At 40.8% G+C, this 7500-nt stretch overlaps 1 protein-coding gene across 10 annotated transcripts in view; it reads right to left on the bottom strand.

The window, feature by feature from the left end:
• LOC119016699 (POU domain, class 2, transcription factor 2) overlaps window positions 1-7500 on the bottom strand; it is a 97559-nt gene that overhangs the window by 89257 nt on the left and 802 nt on the right. For 7 of the 10 annotated variants that reach the window (XR_005074236.1, XM_037092835.1, XM_037092841.1 and 4 more), the window contains 2 exons: window positions 6209-6452; window positions 4201-4292 (listed from right to left, as the gene is read on the bottom strand). The gene's annotated coding sequence lies outside the window, so the exon portion shown is untranslated. Of the gene's footprint in view, window positions 1-4200; window positions 4293-5549; window positions 5635-6208; window positions 6453-7500 lie in introns of all 10 variants that reach the window. The other 3 variants (XM_037092838.1, XM_037092837.1, XM_037092836.1) reach the window with 2 other exon arrangements.

The following is a 7500-nucleotide window of genomic DNA, read 5'->3' as shown; positions in this document are numbered from 1 at the left end:
GGTAGCGGCTCCTCCTCCTCCTCCAGAACCTTTTCATACAACTGTGGCATTCAAGAGTTTGCCTGTGAGAAAGTCTGCCAACGCTAATGATTCCAGGAAGAAGTTCTTGATTGTTGATCTGGGTAAGGTACTAATCAATCGATACCTTTAAATGGCCCATAAACCCTGAGTTCTTGTACCTGATAAAACAACTCCAAATGATATGCAAAACTCTCCAACACAATAAGCTTGGAGGGGGAGTTTATCAGTCACATTTTACTGTGTACAGAATGAAGTCTATCTTAAAGTGACTCGAAAAGAATTAATCTCTAAATTATGTAAATGATGTTGGTGTAAATAATTTGGTAGGGCTGGTCATCCATCAGAACTTTGGTGGTTTCCAGTCTGCATGTCAAAGTGTCCTTGAACACGATACTGAACCGCCAAACTGTCAACAGTGTGTGAGTGTGCGAATCAGTGAGCACAGAAATATCCCCGGGTGCTTTATGACCAGAAAGAGCCAAATGACAGTAAAAGTAAGATTTAATGTCTTCTGTTTCCTTTTTCCAACATGACACAATCTAAATCCACCAACAACTCAAAGAAGAAGAAGAAGAAGCTGCTTTCACTGTGAAAATGAAACTACAAATGTTTTACAGGCATCTTTCAAGTCTACAGACAGGAGAGGTTTTTGATACTCAAAAGATTTTGGGAGGAGTAACTCTTTAAAGTACTGATAGAGATATGAAAGGATATGAAAGTATTGACAGCAGGGCAGAGCAGCTAGAGAGACCGAGAAGCAGTTTTGTTTGATGCCTCCTACAACCCATAAAATCTGTCAATAAAAATATTTCACTCTTAAAAAAATTGACTGATGGAGATGACACCACAACATGACACAAATATACCCAACGGCACACTAAGAGAGAGACAGAAGGTGGATCAGTGGCAAGCGGAGAGCCATAGAAATGTGGAAAGAAACTATCTGAAGGTATGGTGAGCCTGCATGCCATAGGATTGCAGCTGGGTTTGGTGTGTGTGTGTGTGTGTGATGGGAGGAGGTGGTGGGGTTGATCTGGGGCCAATCAATAGCAGCAGGCTCTCTTACGACCCCTGAGTTCCTCCTGGCGTGGCTGGCAGGCTGGAAATCAATGGGCCGGGCCAATAACTCAGGATGGTGTGTGGATTAGTGAACTGTCAACTAATCAGAGAGTTACTGAATCTGACACCACAGCTATTAACCTATCGATATGACACTTGGCACTGACACACACTCACACGGATATATATATATATGTATTGATGAACACATACACACACAGAAACACGTATGTGGATGCCTGAAGGCGGATCAAATGCCTGCACACGTGGACTGACACACCTAAAGAATATTTGTTGATACACACATTATGGTGGCTTCACAGTAAACATTTGCAGACTCATGTAGCGTCCTGGTGCTTCATTACAGAAACTATCTTAGTCTGAAATCTGATCTCAGTTTAGGTTGACATTGAGGAGTTCTGGTATTACACACGTGTGATTCCTGACAGCAGAAAGGATGACACAGACCCCGAACAAATCGATTGCCAAAATATAATCATCGAGAGGCTACTCAAACTTTGAGTGTTGGAGAAGCTAACACCGATATAAGCCTGTTGAAGCATACAGTGATAATAGCCTGTAAGAGAGAAAAGTTGTTGGGATTTCTGAGTTCCCAGTCTGCAATTTCATCTGGAAGACCTCATTAAGTTGAGATTCCGACACTGAAAGTCATATACACCTCACCAACCATGACCTCAAAGTCCAAGACGGCTGCTAGGCTAATCAATAGCTGTGAAACACAGTATTGTCCAACTTCTATCTGTGACCATGTTGTTTGATGTTTTCATACTTTGTTATCAACTGGTATATCTATTCTATCTGGAGAAACTAATGCTGATGCTAGCCAGTTAGCTTTACATTTCCAGGGCCACATATTAATGTGTATCCTCTCCTCCATCGACATGCATCAAAGCTAAAACTGAATGTCTTCCGTTCTTGTCCTTTAGGATAAGCCAGTGAAAAGTGATGTGAGACAGCAATCATCATGTATTCAGGCAGCTTGTTTGTTTATTCTACACTTATAGATACAGGCAAGGCAGGACAAGTGCTGACTGCAGAATCAAGTTTACAGCTTTAGTTTGGTTAAGATAAGATACAAAGTCTGAAATAGGACTCAGCCATGAGTTTTAGGAGATTTGGGACAAGCACAAGGAAAGTTTTTCTGTGATGAGGCTTCATTGTATGTATGTTTCCAATGAATAGCACTTCACTGTAGACATATGTACAGAGGTCAGAAAGCTCTGTGGAATGGAAGAAATTCATAGGAAAACATGTTTGTCCTGCCTGTGGAATGAAGACATACTTCACTGACCAGTAGAAGAACTTCTTTCAGAATACACAGAACATGTATTGATCCTTATTTAGTTGTCACAGGTCATTTCATGATAATTTGAAATGAACAGCCACCATTCAGTTTTATTGCCGTGTATGCACTGCTGCTTTGACCCTTGACCTCCATGCCACAAACGGCTCTGAATGTTGTTGAACCTTAATTTGAATGACAGAACCTGCATACGCAAAAGTTAACTGGTACTAAAATCCACGTTTTATAGTTAACAACCACTAACGTGATGTTAAAAACGTTGCCTTACATTGTTTATTGTTGCTGTTGTTACAACAGGTCCATGCAGCATAGATTTGTGTAGTTTTGAGTCCATTTCTGCCAGCTTAAAGGGTGAGTAATCTCTATTTTTCACACAAAAAGCAGTGTAAGCTGAGTTTCAGGTGGCTTTACTTCGCACTACATCCTTGCTTTTATCCACAAGTCATACCCAGATTCCTTGGTGCTTCTTTAATATTTAGACCCTCTGATCTTTTCATATTCTCATGTTCCTCTAGTGTGGAACTACAGGCTTATTCTGTGTCAAAGGTGCTGGTTCATTTTACATTATTCTCTTCCATTCTTCCGTCCTTTTCTGCTTTTTTGGGGGGGAAGCATAAGGAGATTATTTTGGGGAGTAATTCCATTGAAACCGCTCTGAAATAACTTGACTTGGCATGTGCCTATACAAGGCTCCACAAAAGGCTCCAGGAATACTATTCAGTAATGGGGTAAAGCAAGAGAAGAAGCAGGACAAAAAGGCTCTGTGTGTGTGTGTGTGTGTGTGTGTGTGTGTGTGTGTGTGTGTGTGTGTGTGTGTGTGTGTGTGTGTGTGTGTGTCAGTGTGTTACAAGAGCAGCTGAAATGAGGGAGAAGAGAGAGAACGAAATCACCTGAGAGAAAATAAGACAGCTAGTGGACGGAAGAAAAAGGACGAAGGAGCGACAGAGAGACTGGTGGAAAATAATCAAGCGGTGAGAAAAGAGAAGAGGGCGAACTAGTTTGGTACCCTACAAAAATAACTATATTTTGAATCATTCATTCAGGGTGTTATGGCCCTCGACAGAACGAGTTTTATGACAAAAATGTGCATTTGTCATCCTCTCACAATGACAACTCTGGTCTGCTTTTTGGAGTTATTCAGGTAAATTTGATAAATCGTATTCAAATTTTGGACAAGAATGTTTGAGCTTATTTTTCAGGTTCAAGCATATTTCTAGATCATCTTAAGAAAACAGAGGGAGAGAAGAGAAAAATACACTACATAACCACAGAAGCAGTAAAAAGAAAATTCAAGAAATAAAAGGAAAATGGAAAAGAAAGAAAATGGAGACAAAAAAAACTCCAGAAAAATCAGAGGAGGGGGAGAAGAGAAGGCGTTGGGTGGGGGCAGGCGAGTTCACACTGCTGTCTAACGATAAGAGCTGCAGAAAGAAAGACAGAGAGGGAGAACAGGGCTAAAAGAAAGACGAATGGAGGCAGGTTACAGCATTACAGCCACCAAGAGAAAGGCGAGGGTGGAGGTGGTTGAAGAGGAGGAGGAGGAGGAGGAGGAGGTGGAGGAGTGTTCATGGGCCTCCCACACACTCCGGATTAGGAAACATATGCAGTGGAGTAGCGAGGGATTAGGGGGTGAAGGAGAGCTGGAAGAAGGAAAAGAATGTTTTTTTTGGGGAGGAGAGGAGGGGGCGAAGGGGAGGGATGGAAACACAAGTGCTCGGCCAGGCGTATTTCCACCCCGCTTTCATCCTGCATCCCCTCCTCTACAGTCCTCCTCCTCCTCCCTCCCACCCACTCACCTTCATCTTTGAACCTCTGGGATGACGAGATTGGTGTGCAAGGACTCGGAGGGAGACGCTTGCCGGCGCCATCCTTTGATTGTGGTTATTTCCTGCGAACACAAGAAGCATATCGGGAAAATTGTTAGAATGAGCAAAAACCTTGAACTTAATTCCTTTTAGTTTCACTACAACATGGCCAGAGACTTGGTGTTGATCTGAGGGCTGAGTGTTTTCATTCAAAGTCGAGTCAGAAAGAAAGGCTTTTTTCATTTCTGCAAGTCTTCGACTAAGAGACAGAAAGAATAGATCCAAAAAGTTATTGCAGTTATTACAAAGACAACTTAAAACATCATTGTAATTGTGACAATTCTTTATACATCAGCATCTCTCTAATTTTCATTTACACTGATCATACATTTGCTGCATAACTGACATTTGCTGAGTCACATTATGGTAATTTTTGCATCTGTAAAATGTGACACACTGAATTGTTAGTAGTACAAACTTTTTTCTTTTCTTTGTTGGAATTTTAGTGGCATTATATAGTACAAAAAACCTCACACTCAATATCTGGACACTGAAGTAAAATAGCAGACAGTAAACACGGTGTACAGAGAATGATTTTGGACAGTAGAGCTGCAATGACAAGTTAATTCATCGATTAGCCAATTGAGAGAAAATTGCCAACTATGTTATACGACATTTTTCAAGCAGAAAAGTCAAAACATTTACTGGTTTAAGCAAAAGCCATCAAACACCAACTAAACACTTAATGTTTTCAAGTGCAAACATTAAACAAATCATAGAAACCTATTGAGGTGACTGAGACATAAAACAAACTATCTCCTTGCTCTATTCATTGCTCCATTATGCCATGCACTTAAATAAATTGTGCTGAATCATATTTTGGCACCATATTATCAGATTCACTTTAAACTTTTTAAGTAGGCCAAATTAATATGGAAGTTACCTTCAGAAATACCTTCAAAATGCAAAAAATGTCTTTCAGAGAACCCATCAAAGAAATATTAGATATAAGTAAAGGAACTTACTGCAGTCGACCACAATAGTGTGTGTGTGTGTCAATGTGAGCTGCTGCACACAGAAGAGTGTGAGCGAACGCTTGTGTGTATGCGTGGTATAGCTGAATGTGTATTTCTGCCTGTGTCTGTGTGCGTGACACAGGGGTCACAAGTCAAGGTCAGGTGATAATTTGCCAGAAATGCCGGTGAGAGATGAAGGAAGAAATGATAGAAAAGCGATAGTGAGGAGGAACAAGAAGGCCAATCATTAAGGAAGAAGAAAAACCTGCAACTGCAACTATCAACCAATCTGTCTTTGTGCTCTTTTTGGCAATTTTCCCTCACCTTGTCTTTTGTTTTGTCTCTAATTCTTCTACTTTTCTCATTTCATTCCCTTTTCGTCTCCATTTTCCATCTCTCATCGTGAGTGCTTTATGATTACAAGCATAGATTTGGGAGACAAAAAATAACAGTAAACACACAAAAATATTTTCTTGTCTTAAATTCCTCCAACCTTCCATCCTCCATCCGTCGCTTCTGCTGCACCACTAAAACACACCACTTCTGTACTACACAAAATAATAATATTTCACTTGCTCTTTTCACTCTATTGTCCAACACATTTCTCCCTCCTTTTTTTCCACCCTCCCTCTCTTCACCCTCACACACACACAAACACACACACTCCTGGCCCAGAGAGGTCAACATTTGGTGGATAAGGTCAGGCGTCTGGGATGAAGTTGACCTTTGACCTCGAGGGCACAATTGCCCCATCGCATCCTAACCAGCTGGACAATGAGCGAGCCGTCTGACAAACAGTGTGTCTGGTTGTGTGTGTGTGTATTTGCAATCAGTATAAGTGAACATGTGAGCACATGTGTATATCCATGTTTTTGTCTGTTTGTGTGTGTTCATTGTTGTATGTGTGCTTTACTGTCTATAAATCCATGCTCCAATGTCTGTGGCTCCGTGTGTGAGTGTGTGTGCTGAGAAATGAGATTTACCTTGTCAGTCTCAAAGGGACGGGGTCGCGCTGCTTGTTACCTACGGCGAATAACAGAACAATATTGATCAGGAAGGGGTCATCCATTGACGAATCCTGTCTTTAGTCTTTCCCGCAGACGCTCATCACTTCCTGTCTTCTTCCTTATTCGGGGTTAATATCTCATTAACTGCTATTATCTCCACACCGGTCACCACGGCAACAGCCAGCGGGACAAGAGCTGACAATTCCCCGTAGCCTGCATCCTGCGGATCAGACAGGCAATGACCACATTATTGGAAATCAATCCAGGGGAGTTACTGTTTCCCTGACCTCCCAAGCTTCATTTCCACTATTTATTGAGGAACGCTCGTCAAACGTCGACCATTGTGAGGTTTACACAGGCGTCGATACATGCAACAACGACAGTCAATATGCAATGAGTATTATTATTGCGGTTAATTATTTTGAGGTTAATAAATTAGACGTTAGCTGGAAGCCATTTCTTGTCAGATAAAAAGGAGTTGGTTACATGGATTGAAAAGATTTTACATTTATTATTCATCCATTTTGATTGCTGTTTCTTTAGTGCTGATTGCACGTTTTATGATACAGTATGTCGAGCAGAAATTAGAAATACAGTCATAGATGTTATCAGTTAATGTGGAATTAATTCATTTTAGACTACTGAGCTACACAGAGATGACAGTGAACCACGGGGGGTAGGAGAAGGGCTATATGAGAGGGGCTTTTCTTTCTTATCAGTCACTGGACAGTCCTGATCCTTATTTTCCACGGAGCAACGGAGGAAATATTATTTAACAGCCTACAGTCGGAGCTTACCTACACAACTTTACCATCACAGTATTTTGAGGAGTACACAATCTGCTTTTCTTATTGGTCGCACTTACAGCATATATTTTAGGTGAGGTAGGCTAATTTAGGTGAGAAGTACCCAATATGTCATTCAACCTACCTAGTCTATAATATATATCTAATCATGAAAAAGCAGATCACATTCACAAATAACTATGTATGTTTAATCATGAGAATACAACCTTAGTTCAGTAATTACTTATGTAGCAAAGCTAAAAGTGAAAGCTAGGCTGTCCAGCTTTAGGTTAGTAACATATTTAATTTAACATTTCAAAATAATAACAGGATTTACTTGGGATAGCCGTGCTGCACATTACATTAACATACAGTTGACCATGAGAACCTTTACAGCTAGCTAGCTAACTGCAGAGCGAATTATGGGAGTTAGCTGAGACTGTACAACTCATCTGTGACTTGACCAAATTCACATAGCTTACT

The sequence above is a fragment of the Acanthopagrus latus genome, chromosome 3, assembly GCF_904848185.1.
Source record: "Acanthopagrus latus isolate v.2019 chromosome 3, fAcaLat1.1, whole genome shotgun sequence".
In the NCBI taxonomy this organism is placed as follows: Eukaryota; Metazoa; Chordata; class Actinopteri; order Spariformes; family Sparidae; genus Acanthopagrus; species Acanthopagrus latus.
Note: the sequence above shows the minus strand (reverse complement) of the source record. Positions and strands in the feature narration are given on the sequence as shown.